The following is a 15,651-nucleotide window of genomic DNA, read 5'->3' as shown; positions in this document are numbered from 1 at the left end:
GAGAAAAAGAGAAAGAAACAACACATGGTCGGAGGGAAAGAGAGACCAACAAAATGAAATTGTAAGCGCAAAAGCACAGCCACAACAGAAACAACAGCAACAAGTCAGTCAGCCAGGGAAATAATATGTGTACGTACATATGCATGTGTGTGTGCCCGGCTGGAGGAAGAGGGGAGTGGCGGGACAGGTTAGAGCGGACGACCGGACGGAAGTGTGGCACTGGCATTGCATTGTTGTTTTAATTAAAAACAAACCTCCCCTCCCCTTCCGAGTTTATGCAGCAACAAAAAACATGGAAATAAAACCAAAGTGAGCAACCTGAGAGGAAAAACTAAGCGAGAAAGAGGAAAAGAAACAGCTATAGCGGAGAGAGAGAAAAAGAGTGAAAAAAGAGATAGATAGAGAAGGATGTGTGTGAGATAGAAGAAAGTGTTGAATATTTAGTCCAAAAAACATATAAAACAATCGGACCAGCAAGTGTCAAGAACTCAAGGATCGACTAAAAGATACCGACCATATAATGAACACTTTCAGAAAATGGGTAAAAGAAAAGTCAACAGTGCCAAAAGTAATATTTTTAGCACGATATTTTGCATAGAAATTGTATACATTTGTGCTGTAATATTTCTATGATTTATAAATCTAATGAAAACCTCCACCTCCACGTGTGAAAGAGCTCTACCGATTTTTAAGAAATTTTTGTTGTATACGAGGTATGCGAATGGGTACGAGCCAAATATTATATATTCCGCTCATCTGAAAGTGCTGATTGGTGCTATTGCCTGAGAATGTCCCCATTTTAGTCCCCATTTCTATTCCTGAAGCCCATTCACACATTCGATAAGTACTTTCAAATGACATCGTGCGGAGACAGCCACTTTCTTATTCTGGCATCAGAATCACGAATAAAATATACCCTCCTAGTCTACAAGTAATGGGTACAAAAGCTGCACAAAAATTGTTCAAAAATGTTAGTACAAGAAGATGACACAACCGGAAATGAGAGACTATCTGCTCCTACATATGTAAGTGGTGCTGCCAGTGTGGGTATGTGTGTAGGTGTTTCTGCTTCGGCTAATGGCAACCGTAATGCTGTGGCAGTCCCTAAATTAAAGGATGAGCCGGCATGGACACACCACGCCAGAAAAGAAAAACCACACCTAATGGCAATTTAAATGAACAGAAACACAGAACGAAAATCGAAGTGGAAAAAAGTAAACATGGAGCTGGAAAAGAAACAAATAAAGCCGAGGCCCTACCCGGCCATTGTTGTAGCCTGGCAAATGCTTTTTGTTGACCACAAGTGCAATTTACAGCACAACAATCAGTGGCGGACGGTACGCAGAATTCAGCAGCAGCAAAAGCAGCCAGAGCTCCAGCACCAGAAGAAACTAATAAAACACAAACTTTGTTGCTTTGTGTTGCAGTCGGGCCACGGCACTGCATTAACTGACCAACGGACAGGCAGCCAGCGAACCAACAACCAGGTTGAATGGGTTGCAGCAGACCGAGAGAGGTGCAACAGGAGCACCAACATGCACAATACAAGAAAGAGGGGTATTATTTGGGAGTCGGGTCTTTAAATACCCTTTTGCATCAATCGATCCTATGATAGCTATGATATAGGGATCAGGTTTCCATACTATTTATTTGTATACTATTGTTTATTATATTTTGTATGGTTCCGAAAGGATTGAGTTGCAAACCACTGAGTAAAAGAATAGTAATAATAATCAGGGTATAAACATCATCAGCATACTCACAGTTTTGGCCACACAAGGCACATACAATTAGATATACAGCTCGTTGAGGTTGCATGGGGCAGACCAGAGGCAGGTGTGGTGCGGTGCGGTGCAGGTTCTGTGGGACTACAGACTGGCGACTGGTGCAGCTTTTCCCCGCCGTGTTTGCGGTCATTTCCCGCTGATTGAGGTTCAGAGCATGTATTTTTGGGTTTGCTTTTTAAAATTAAATTTGCCGTAAGCACACGTATACGTATCTGTGTGTGTGTGTGCGTGTGTGCTTGGCCCCACTCTTTACATTGCTAAATAAACGCCCCTACAACTACTTTGTGTGAGGTTTTTGTGTGTTCGTTCAGGTGTGATAAATAAATTAAAATGCATATGAGCGGATGAAAAGGGTGTGGTGTGGTTCTTTGGCAGCTAATTTCCCACTCAGTGCGGTACTCATAATTGTTGGCGAGTGTTTCCAGCTGGAGTATTATGGTTTAATTAGCCATAAAGTGAGATGCAGGTACAACAGTCATATAGATTAATCGTTATCTAATCATTTTTGGTAATTGCCGTCTTAGAATTGTGTGTAATCTTATCTCCTTTTCATTTTGTATCAATTGTGGAATGAAGATGAAATTCCATCATTTTTCGTTGCCTGCTTTCAGGCGCCAGCCTCTTTTGAGTAATGTCTTCGGTCATACTAAAAAATTACAAAGGAAACAAGTTGAAGTCACGAGAGAGGAAGAGAGAGAGGGATACAGCCAACCCAAACAAACGAAGGCTCATTAAAAAAAGCCAAAGGCAAATATGGCCGGGCCGTCTTGGCCATTTCCTCAAACCTTAAACTCGACCCCATCAATAGCCGAGTCGGTTGGCAGACAACAAGCTGGAAAGTCTTCTGTCTGGCCGAGATTTTTTGTGGCCGATAATGCGGCACGTAACGGCAATTCGGTAAATGATGCAGTAGATGGGACCCGGAGACGGGGCACGTTCCTCACGGGCCAAGTCAATCGTCTCGGCAGCGGCATCTTCATCTTTCTGCTGGTGCTCGTAAGTCATTTAACATTTTGAGGTATTTAATGAGCCAAAAACTTTTGGACGCACATAAATTAAAAGTCGACTAGTACGGGACCCGGCCTGACCGATGTTTCCCAACGGACTCGGGGTCAGGGTCAGGTGTGCCGGCTGACCAGGCAATGGCTCTATTAGCATGCCCATTAAAATTAGACAAATGGTTGCCATTGCCGTTCGCCGTTTGCCGTCTGCCGTTTCCCATATCCGCAACTTTGGCCCAGCCCGCCAGATTTATGGGCATCTAGGAGGGGCTTGGACGGAAGAGCATGGGTCCGGTGCTGGGACCGGTCAGAAGTCTGACTCGACTTTTGGCGCAATCACATACGCCACTTGAGAGAAATGTTCTGCGGCCATTTTATATGATAAATGATTTTGTTGCCCGTCCACCAAATGCATATGTATATGAGTGCGGAAGTGAATCTGTGTGTGGGTGTGTGAAGGTCAGTGAAAGTCATTCAGCCTTCAGCTTAAAGCCGTTGAACTGGTAGTGAGAACGTGAACCCTCTCCAAACAGCAATCGACACTTTCTTCAATTGCGTTTTCCGCATAGAACGAAGCCCTTTTGTGTGGGTATGCCTAAGCCGCTTCTATTCGGCCTCAAGCCACCAGAAAATTTAACCCTTCACTTCATTAAACGTACTTTCCGATACCCCACGGGGCACACAAATCACTCTGGCCGCAGATACAAAGGCTGACGAAGCAGTGGATTGGGTGTGGCCTTAGAAATTCGACATATACCCAAACAAAAGCCTAATCGTGCAGCTGCCTCTCCCGCTCCCACTCACCTTGGCCACGCCTTACAATGGCTCCAGGAACTGGTGCTGCCGCCTTTTGGTTGTAATCCATCAAGCGGCTTCGGTTTTGATTCGGGGGCCACTGGCACAACAAATACAGCAGCAAACAAGGCAAACAAGGCAAACGAAGGCGGAGGATTGGATTAGGAAAAGCATTGGAAAAGTGGATGCCACAAAGAGCCCAAAATGTAGCCAGCAAATTGTTTTCCATTCTCTGGGCTCGGAGATGCCTCCTGCCTGTTGTTGCGTGTCCTGGCTCTGGTTCTGGTGCCTGTCCTTGTTTCCGTTTGCTGTTTTGGGTATTTAAGCATTTAGTCAGTCGGCTGAGCCCCTTTCACTGCTGGAGTCGATCAGTCATTTTAGTTGTCATTTCATCTAGGAGTAGTTTTTTCTGCCCACTTCCTGCAATATTCCACATGAAATGAATTGAATGTAGCAACATATGACAAATTAAGCCCCAAAGCTGGCGCTGGCGCTGGCGAATATTGTTTCAGTTGCTGGTGCTGCTGCTGCTGACAGCCTTGTGGCAAGACGAATTGCTTAATTGATATGCTTTCAATTTGGACCCTGTGCTGGCCAATGCAAGCCGCACAATTTTGTGGATTTCTTTGACAGATTCCAGTCGATGGTTTGCTCGAGTTTTGGCCACATCCCTGAACCCGATCTGATGAGATGCATTCGGTTCTTTAAAATCCTTCCCTTTGACTGTTGCAGCTGATGCTGTTTTTGGTTGATGGTGGTCTTTCTCAATGCCTCACGCACATGACTTGGCCGCAAACTTTGTTATTTTCCCATGACTGTCAGGCCGGCCACAGTCCGGGGCAGCTGGGGCAAAAGTTTTTCTCCAGTTTTCGGAACTTGCAACTTTTCTCATTTGTGCGTGTGCATTGGTAAGTTCCTATCCCCTAATCTCTCTCTCTCTCTTTCACTCTCTGTCGCTGGCTCCCTCTGTTGCAGCTTGCAGTTCTCCCTTAGAAATGATGTCCAACTGTGCTGCTTGCCTCTGCTTCTAATAGGACAAGCACGAAACTAATCCGCAACATGACGACAAGAAAATTGAATTCTAGCAACTGTCAAATTGAATCTTCCCTGCCCCCAGTTCTCGTCTGCTCTCTCTCTCTCTCTCTCTCTCTCTAGACTCTGTCTGAGTCAGCAATCATGGAATCAAAGCATCAACTTTTTAGGGTAAAAGAGAACCACCTCTGCTTCCGCTTTTTGTTTTCGGGAGGCAGTGCACGTGACAGGGCCAACAGCGTCTAGGCGTCAAAAACTAAACGGACAACCCGGCTGGCCCATCACCCATCCGCAGCACCCTAGCACCCATCTCATAAGCTTTTCTTTTGCTGACTTTTTGGCATTGTAAATTTCATTTATTGACTCTCCCTGACACCAGCGACGGATGACGGGCGACGGGCTCGTGATAATGACAGACTTCATCGATTACGCGATTATCGCAATGTCACTTTAGAATTTTTCGCCAAAAATGTTCCTCGTTTCAGGCGGGAAAAGCTTTTAGCTTCCGCCCGCTCTCCAATCCCCACTCCCCCACCACCATTTGGCGGATGAAATTGCTGCGCTTCAAGTGTAATATCACTTAAGCTCTTAAGCAGTCAACACAGAACACAAAAAAGAACCCAAACCAGGCGAACGAACGCTTCAATTGCCGCACTTTTAGCCGCTTGCCCTGCCATGCCCTGGCCCCTTGAACCGCCTCCTTCGCCATGGCTTGGCCCGCCCACATACACGAGTGGGAGTGCTCTCTCAACTGTCTCATCCAGATCGAGTACGAAAATAAAACGTCTCCTAATGTGTTGAACTGTTTAGCGCTAAAAGGATTTTGCAGTTTGAAATGCAGCCAGCGGCGGCATGAGGGCGACAATAATTGAACAATGGCACCACAAAAACATTCTGTTTGCCATTAAATTTGCATTGCCACACCGCGGAAATGAACCAGAAAAGGAAAAGCACTTGAGCAGACAGGTGAATACAATTTTATTTCAACGATTTGCACGGTAATTGCAATGAGGCAATCAGCAACAGCAGCAACAACATCGAATTAGTCACCTGGTCTTACAGTGCAATAGAAGTGCTTTTTCCGGAAATGTGTGCCAACAGCACAGGGGAAAGAAAAGGAAAGGAAAGGCGAGAAGAGTAGCGGAAATTTATGCTGCAAATGCAGGCAAACAATAAAATAACGAGTTGTCTGTGCAAGCAAATTGCATCACAAGGTGGGGCAGAGACAACAAGCTGGCATCGTTTGTTGCACGTGCCAAAGTCGAGGAGGCAAATGTCTTACGCTTCCATAGCTCGCCTAACAAACGTGGCAGCGACAACACTTCAGCCCAGACCCAGACCCAACCCCGCACACCCAGTTCCAGTTCCAGTTTCAGTTCCCAGACAACAAGGCTAACAAGGGACAAATGGCACCCAAGTGGCAGCAGCAACTTCGAGGCTAGCTAAATTTGGTGCATGTTTGCATATTTGTGCTCCTGTTTGTCAGAACAAAGAAAAGTCTTGGGAGCGGAGCGGAGTCGTCGAAAGGTACCATGTGTAAAAAGACCGGGCAAGCAATGCAAATATATAAAACTTTCTTTGACATTTTAAAAGTACCAGCAAAGGCCAGCAATCAGAGTAGGATAAATGCACCAATGCATCGGGTGGAAAGATCCTTAAAAAGTGTGAGCTCTTCCGTCGATTATATATATATTCTATATGTATATTATATTATCTCTATTGTACATATATTCGGGACGTTGCCCGACATTTTATTCAAAAGCATATGGGGCGAAAATGAATTGTCTGATCATGTCTGACCGCCAGATAGTTACTGTATAAATGAGATATAAATAATATTATATATAAATCGCGGTCCATCGATGATATTGTTTTTATTGCTTAAGTAAGTGAGTCGGGGGTTGGCGTACGAGCGGAGCGAGTGCGCAGTGGCCTTTCCCCCTAGTTTTATTGTATACTAGCTGACCCGGCAAGCCATTTGCTGCTGTATTGCCAACTATTTATGTTGTTCCAAGCGATGTCATATGGATACGCATGATAATGGGCACATTTTTGTACATATGTAGCACCAATCAGCACTTTCGGATGAGCGGAATATTCAATATTTGGCTCGTTCTCAAATGTGACGCAGAGAAACCATGTTGACGTACCTACATTGGCGTTGTCTGCGATTTTCTCTATGAGTGTCGATTACGTACCAGCGCGCTTGTCTCCGTTCGGATTGTTTTTGTTGACTTCGTTCATTAAGTGCCTGTTTTATTTGAAATTTGCGCAATTGCGACATGGTCACACGCACATTTTCGTTATCTTGCTGTGCAACTGGGCTCCCTTGCGTTCAATTAAAGAAATTTAAAGAAAGAACTAAAGAAGAACCACTGAAGGGGAGAGGAGAACATTGCATGTGTGACGGGCGATCTACTCGCATTTCACAGAGTTGTCAGGAATAAAAACAACATTGATCTGATTCCAGCAATTTAATTACCACGCTGTCCACAATTGTTTGCAGCCTTCTCTGTGTTTTTCAAAAAACATTTCCACATACACTGACATAGCCACAAAATTTTACATATCCACTCCCACCCAATGTCCAACAGTGCCGGGTCTCATTAGGCAAATCCTCAGTCCCAGTGGCCGCAGCGGAGAGCTGGGACTGCACATGTTTAATTTAAAGCTCAAATCGAAATGCTGCGTGACTTAATTAAATTGCAATGTTATCGAAGGGGAAACCATCATTTGGCCCCAGGCAGTGCCCGGGGCAATAACAATTTAGATAAACAATGGATGCGGCATGTGGCGCGTGATATGCAAACGTGCGTAATTAACCTTTTGAAATAGATACCCAGGTATCGTTGCCCTGCCTCCCAACCCACTAATAATTGTACATATCTACGAGTATACGTATATCCTCTGGCTAATCACGAAATGCAGCTGATGAGTCGGGCCCAAATGTTGCACGTTCGCAATCAAATTGCCGCCGCTGATGGGGCCAATTTAAGGGCTACGCCCCCCCCAATGGACTCCGATGAGGCATTACAAACTGGAACGGGGCATAATTATCAGTTAAATGCAACTATCGAAGCCAAATGCCCTTCCCCTTGACACAAGTCTGCGGTTTCTTAGCCAAATGTCTTCATTGTCGGGCCATCAAAGAGACTTGCAAATGGCATTCCCAATGACATTTGAGCTCTGCTTCTGCCCCAGTCCCTGCCACACATGCTATGTAGGGCAGGGATAAAGGATAACGCGCTGGGAGTGTGACTAATGCGGACTTGATGATGATTAAGTTGTTGTCCCCAGACCCATTGCGTGCGTGTTGATTGAGGGCAGATGTGGGCGTGCCTGCGTCATGACGCACAACTATTGAGAAGAGAGAGAGATGGCAATTGAGTCTCAAGTCACCCAGCTTCAGCTTTAGTCCCATTCCCAGTCCCCGAAGAACGTGATTCAATTAGTTGGGAAAAATACTCGTACTCGTACCGCACAAAATAAAATGAAATATACTTAAATACTTTCTGCCAATAATCAGTCAGGGGACCCTCCCGGTACAGTCACGGCACCTTTTAATTATGTTGATAATTAGTTGGCGACGTGACGGCTTTGAAGCGTGAGCCACCTCCTCTGGAGCATTGATCTTCCCCAAAAAACTCTCCAATTCACAGAGAAGGACCTCCTCAGGTCGATATTCAAGCTGGCAGTAAAGCAGAAAAATTGTCGAGATACGAAACAAGGTTGCATTTTGGACATTCGTTCTTGGGATAAGCCCCGAACCTGAACTGCCAATCATGCAGGACTGGGGCTCCTGTTCGGGCTCGTGTAGACAGAGGAGATAACAAGCTGTCCCTCCAGCAGGCAGCAGCAGAAGCAGGAAGCACACACAGCTGAGGTTCCAGCTGAAGTTGGACCAACAGTGCGGCTAGAATGGAGTGACAAACACAAACTGTGAGATAAATTTAGCTTGGGAACGTTTTCATTCCTATCTGACAGCAGCAATTTCAGTTTGGGATTCGTGTTGGCAATGGGATTGAATCAGGACCTGCTGGTCCTGGTGCTCGTTCTCGTTCTCCCAGATGCATGTCCACCTCCTGCCACCGCATTGTCTGTCGCACGTGTCAATGCGTATTTGAATGCTCAATTAAATTTCGGACTGATTCAGTTTAGCCCTTATCCCAGTGTCCCTGTCCCCCAACTGGCCAATAGCAATATTGGATTGTAATTGGGATTTTTGCATTCGCCTTTCGCCACTCGACTAACGCCATTCGCGCTTAGTCCCTAGTCCCTAGTCCCTTAGCTACCTCGTTGGCTCATGAATTATTCACTTCGAGCGCTTCCTGCTCCTATTACGGTTGCTGTTGCAATTCGATTGTCGGCCAGGACGGACAATATATTGATATGTCTAGCAGGAGGTGGAGCACAAGCTGGAGCTGGAGCTGGAGCTGGAGCACCGTATTCAAGCGAAATTATTGGCAACCCATTTCTATAAGTCATGTTTACAAAACACTTACAAGTCGCAATGACGAATGAAGTTAATGAAAGTTTATTGGGCACACGGGATTGATTCAGCCATTGACGGATTGAGTGTGTGTGATAGAGTGCCGCGCCTAATGAATTTTCTCAGTTGAGCGGAAACGGAAATAAAGCGCCAATACGAGTACACTGCGACGTCTGTGTTGTGCGGGTGGGTTTCTAGCGAAGCAAAGAATGGAATGGAAGGGTTTTCCACGAGCCAATTGGCAAGTTTTCAATTGTTAATGAAACTCTTTGAGGGCTTCCTTTTTTGTCTCAGCTATTAGGCGTCTTTTATCTTTCTCTACCATTTCCCATCTCCTGCTCCCTTTTCTGCCTTTTCCAACTCCAACTTTCGCTCCTCAACTTAATCATTTGACTTTTGTCTAAAGTTTTCCTTTTTGTTCCGCTTTTCTTGGTGTTTTTTGCTGCTATTTGTATTTGTATTACATTTGTGATCTTAACAACAAATTTACATGCAAATAACTTTTTCAACTTTACCACTTCACACACACACCCATTCGAAAAACACAGATACTCACGCACACACACGCGTGTCATCTCAATTGCCACTTATCAGCTCATCGATGAGGTTGGCCAAAGTTTTTGTTTTTTTTTTTTGTACTTTTTCTTGGCCTGAAGGCAAAACTTTTGCAGTTGTTATTCCATCTCGTCTCTGTTTGTGTTTTGTGTTTTGTGTATTCGTATTTTATTGAAATCGTTAAGGATGCGTGAAACAAATCGCACGAATCGACGTCTCCGGCAGGCATTAATCTGTGATTTTAATGCGGCCACATTAATTCCAGCCTAAGCCGGAGTCCTTTAATAGCCGTAAAGTGTTGACGACCCCGCACAAATGTGTCCTCCCAGAGCCCATGACGACATCGGGGGGAATTGGACTGAGGCTGGGGCTGGAGGTGCTTATAATCATAAATTACGACCAGGACCACATGCGGTCGCCTGTTTGGACTCGTAAAGGGTGTGGTGGGGCGGGGGGAGACGGATTGCAGGACGAATGGGGATCCTTTGATGCACTACTAGGGCTTAACGTGAATTATTTGCATTGCGGTCGGATGACCACCAGCCTCAGCGGCAGTACGCAGAACGCAGCCTCTCCAGGTGCGGAGTAAGCCATGCATTGACCTTTGGCCCGCAGGCAGCTGCACCTGCACCAGCATCTCCATCCACACCTGCCACTCCACCCTCCTTCTGCGTACAGTTTATAATTGAATTGCTCGGCCGGTCAAATGTACGCACAGCTGCCCCAGTGCAGCTGCAGCTGGACTGCATCTGGCGGTGGGTAATTAAAATGCATTTCGCTGCAGGATTTAATTGTGCATTTTGTCCACCCCCCGACATACGACCTCTATTAGGTGGTGGGGGCAGACGCCTGACCGTTCCTGCCGCACCTTGTGCCATTTAAAATGCATGACATGCTTCAAAATGCTTGCATTCCGGAAAGGGGTAGCCAGCGGATTGGGGTTGACTAAACAGCTGGAGGCTGCGTGGGGGCCCCACACTCTGAATAAAGCGCAGTGTGGCACAGACAATCCCTGCGAAGCAGCTCCACTGGCTGGCTGGCTGACTATCCTGATTAAGCGGCGAAGTTTAATTTTCATTTTCGCCGGGCTTTAACTCGAGCTTAAGCAATCAATTTCCGCTCCTGTCCGCATGCCACCATAGAGATAGAGCCATTGCTAAATTGATTGCTATAGTGGTTCTCTTAGCTGTTTCTAAAGTTATCGAATAGTTATTCTTTTTATATATGGATCTGTTCTGGTTATTAGTTTCTATCCTTAATCCTATACTGGTAGCATTTTCCATAGATTTTCCTACATTTGTTTCTGTGGTTTTTCTGTAGTTGTTTCTAAAGTGGTTTCTACAATGGTTTCTATGGATGTTATAGTTGTTCCTAAAGTTCTTCCTTCAGTTGTTCCTGCTGCTGTATTCCGCCCATTGGTTTTGGTTTTTGGTTATTTTGATACCCTGCTTTCGATATCTTTTCCACAAGCAAAATCGGAATGGAACCCTGCTCTCTCCCCCTTTGGATCGAATTTGAATTCGCAAATGACGCTCCGCCCCTCGCTGTTTGCCAACCAATTTCGCTCGGTCTCGCTTTTTTGCCAAGTAAATATGCGTTTAAGCAAATATTTTAGCTTGTTGAGAGTTTGGCTTTTTGTTGTTTCACTCTCTTTTTTTTCTGTTATGTTTCGCTTTCAGCTCGCCCTCTGTTTTTTGTAATTTCGTTGGTGGCAAAATATTTGCTTTTAATTCCGGTTACTTTCAATCTGCCATTATAAGAACGCTACCAAAATGGCGGGGAGAGGACGGGTCACATCCGGTTGCGGATGTTGTCATAGCGACAATAATGGTGCTGGCCAAGTGATCGAATTTGTTTTCGACATGAGAAACTTCCCGGAAAAGGTTTTCTGCTTTGGATTCCGTGGTCAGAATAAAATATGGGTAATACTGTAGAAAGTATCAATATTTTATGAGGAATTTAATTAATTAAGGAATTCTGTCATTTAAAATCAAGTAAATACTTTATTAACCAACATTGTTTCCTTTAAGCCCAATATTTAATTTTAAATAATTCAAAAGATTGTGACCAGAAATCTGCGGATTTGGCATGGCCGCATTAATGTGTTGTGACAACTTGACAATGGAATTCTCATTTAAATGTTAAAGCGGGTTTTACCAATATACATTTTGCTTTAATAATTAATGCGATAACATTACAAAGTGTTTCCCACATACGAGTATATACAAGTGTGTACGAGAATGTGTATGGAAGCCTGTGTGTGATGTCCGTCAGGCGGAGTGCGTGAAAAGCGGAAGTAGCAAACCGGAAGCCGCAATGACAGGCAACCTCATGAATTAATGCGGCTTGTCCTGTCGTTCTCTGTCCTGTCTGTTCTGTTCTGTTGTGCTCTGATCTGTTTTGCCGTGTAGTGTGGAATGTTGTGTGCGCTGGTGATATGTTATTATTCAATTTACGTATTGTTGAAAAGCTTCCCCTGCATTCCGCTGTATTGGTTTCCGCCTTTTGTAATCCTCTCAAGCAATGGATACTCATACCTGCAGCCAAAGTAGCAATCATTACCAATTAATAAACAATACAAAAAAATACGATCCAATCGTCAGTTTAATTTTTGTTTTCCCGATTAACTGATTGGAAACAGTAAAAAAGCATTTTTAATGCTGGTTTAAAGACGATTATCAAGCAGTGGAATGATGCTATTTGCACATTGACTAACGAGGTATTCTTCGCGTTTTTATGTGGCTGGTTTTTTAATATTTCGCTGTTGACATCACTCAGACTGTCTCTCCACAGGCTCCCTTCATATTTCACTCGCTGTTGGTTGTTAAATTTTATTAAAATTTGCGCCCATTTGCCATAATTTGTATTATTTCATTCCACCCACATGCCGAATGACAGCAAAGACCCTGGAGTGCTGCTCGTGGGCTTGGGGCCGCAGATGAGTTTGACAAGCAAATAAGATATAGAGGCAAAGGCAGAGGCACAGGCAGATGGAAAGGGAGTAGCTGTGGCATTGGCAGTGGAAGCAAAAATAAATGAACACAAAGGAGAGAGCTCTGGCTGAGTGGCGTGGCATACACATATGTGGAGGAACGCCATACCTCCCTATAGCACCATTTGTTGCAATCAAATGAAATGCCAGGCAGCAGGCGAATTGACAGGCCTGGGTAGGCACCGCCCCACCCCAGCCTTATCCGTATTTTCATTTCCCATTTTTCGGCAGGCGACTAGTGCAGCGCTTTATGAAAAAGCATTTTTAATTTCCATCGGTCGTCGCTGACTTTGGTCTGTTAAGCGGGTAATCCATTTACAGGTAAATGCATTTATTTTCACTTTGGTTAAATTTATTTTTTATCGAGTGTTTGCCAAATGAAATAACAACAAGCACTCGATTCAATCAGGACGAGGAGCTCTTTATGCCACATCGCTCATACCGTGCGCTGACATTTGATTTGCTTTGCATGATAAATAAGGAGCGACACAACGGGAAAAGGCAATCATTCAAGAGCGAGACTGCCATCATTTATTAATGCTAATGCATTTCGCATTAATCCCAAGCTATGGCTATGGCTATGGCTCCGACTCCGACTCCCAAAAAGCAAGCTAATGGGTAAATGCAATCCAAGGAATGAAAATAAATTGCTGAAAATTAGTTAAAACGCATTTGATGCTTTCTAAGTTCAGCTTTCCTCTGCTGACATCCACGTGCCCAGAAGACGTAAGGGGCAGGGTAAACGGGTACTGGCAACATTAATAGTTATACAACAGCTGACATATTGATAAATGAGCGCTGAAGCAGCAGCCGTGGAAACAGCGGCAGGAGAGCTGGAACTATTTCCCTCGAAAAATGGCTCAAGGCTAAGTTTTCGGTGGGTGGGGCGTGAAACCAGGAGAGAAATGGCTTCAGCGTGAGAATTTTCCGAGCTCCAACATACACGCATTCCCCACACAAACACATACAGGGGTGCAAAACAAATGCGTGTACATATTTCTGCAGCTGTGATTCCTTTTCCAGCAAGCAGAGCGAAGGAAAAGCACAACCATTCGACTTCGAATGCTTTGCAATGAGTCAATTTTTTAACATTTATTTGACAGAAATTTTCATTTATTTTCGGCTTTGCCGACTGGCTGACTGAATGACTACTGGAGTAGAAAAATTTAATTAAATTGAAATTAATTTGACAGGATATTGCAGGCGCCACCAGAACTATTAATAATGCCCCATGTGGTAAGGGTAATGGCAGTGGCAGTGGCAGTGGCCGTCGGAGTGGGTGTTTGAGCCTCGGTGCATGTGAGTGAGCGTTTCGGGACAAGACAAATGTGAGCCAAATAAATTCTCATGTTGCGCTTTTGACTCGCTCGCTTTTCCCGTCAAAATTGCACAAAGAAAAGCCGAAAACAGCGGAACATAGCACAACAGAAAACAGACAAAATAGCGAAACCTACAGACTTCCAACCACCCCCCCTTCGCACACTGTAGGCTCGTGTGAGCCTCAATAAATCATTGCATACATTCGAAGCTGAGGAAAATACGCAATTTTCCAGCCAGCGGCACATAATTAATTAAATTTAACTTTTAAGCACTCAGCCATACCCCAGCAATATCACTCATACGCACAGTTGCTGCCGCTCTGGCCTGGCGCCGCCGACACTTGGCATTGACATACGCACAAATAAATAGACGCTATAAATTCAATTCCCATTCTCGTGGTCGAACTTGTACGGATTCACACTCTCAGTCCCAGTCCCAGTCCCAATCCCATTCTCATTTGCCATTTCCCTATTTGCTTTCTCATTGAGCAAACGTGCCCGAAATATTTTCCCCTTACAATGCAAAAACTTTCGTTTAGGTGTGCTATAAATCGCGTGCTCTTTCAGTTTTGGTGCCGCTCGAATGCTGACAGCTCTACAGCTGTAAAGCTGAGACTCTTCCGAGTTGTGGGCGTGGCACATCATTTTAAGGTTCAGCGGGAAAAGAAGAAGGACATCGCGGAGGAGGAAAGGACAGAAAATGCCAGTTCACGCAGGAAAACGTGCTAAAGTCAAATAAATAACAAAACATTGGCGGACAGCGAATGAATTTATGGCCAAGGCAAAGGCAGAAAAGTGAAAAATTTTCAAGCAATTGGATTAGGAAAAGGCGAATGCTTGATAGAGTGGAAACAGAAGTCGGCTCGGTCTTCTCTGGATATCTCATTCCCAGACTGGCCAGAAATGAGATTAATGATTTTTTAAATGTCTTGCAAAGCAGCAGCACAGTGCCCAAAACTGCCCCTTCAGACAACCCAGTGGATGAACTGGGGAATCCACTCCAAGTGACTGACAACTGACGGCGACAATGATGGAGCAGAGATCCGCAGAGTCCTGTTGAATCGAGTCGCTCGGTGTCGAGTGCCGTGTGCACATCATTGGGCATTAGGTATGCATGCCGTAGTGCCTGGGCCTCGCACTCGGAACGATGTTGAGCAATGCGACCAGAGACAATGACAACGAACGACAACGGGAGCTCCAGGACCAGCACCAGCAGGAGCCGGAGCAGGAGCAGAAGCATAAGGAAAATGGTAGCCGGGTTCGATAATGAAGTTAAAAATTCCATACATACAAATACAAACAGACAGGCAGGGCAGGGCGAAAGAGAGGCCAGGCCGCAAAGAGGAAGATAGTGTCAGAGACAAGGATGCAGTTGTTGTTGCTGCTGTTGCTGCTGTGCGGCATTTGCCTTTGGTATTTATGAGTACGTTGTCCTTGATATGCCTGCGGAATTACTAAATGTCTCTCACTTGACACTAACTCACACGCACACAGTCATGCAAAGATACGCACCGACACATACGCCTCATCAGACATTCACTCATTCATTCACTCTCTGACTCTGACTGTTTTTGACTAGGCCCGATCCGGATCCAGAGCTGTTGCTTAACACTGTCCGCAATATGTTTATTGCCACGCCCCAAAGTTGCACACGTACACCTTCTTTCCCCCCTCCCCCCCT

Source organism: Drosophila miranda, chromosome 2, assembly GCF_003369915.1.
Source record: "Drosophila miranda strain MSH22 chromosome 2, D.miranda_PacBio2.1, whole genome shotgun sequence".
NCBI classification, from domain to species: Eukaryota; Metazoa; Arthropoda; class Insecta; order Diptera; family Drosophilidae; genus Drosophila; species Drosophila miranda.
The sequence above is the reverse complement of the archived record's forward strand: the minus strand, read 5'-3'. Positions refer to the sequence as shown.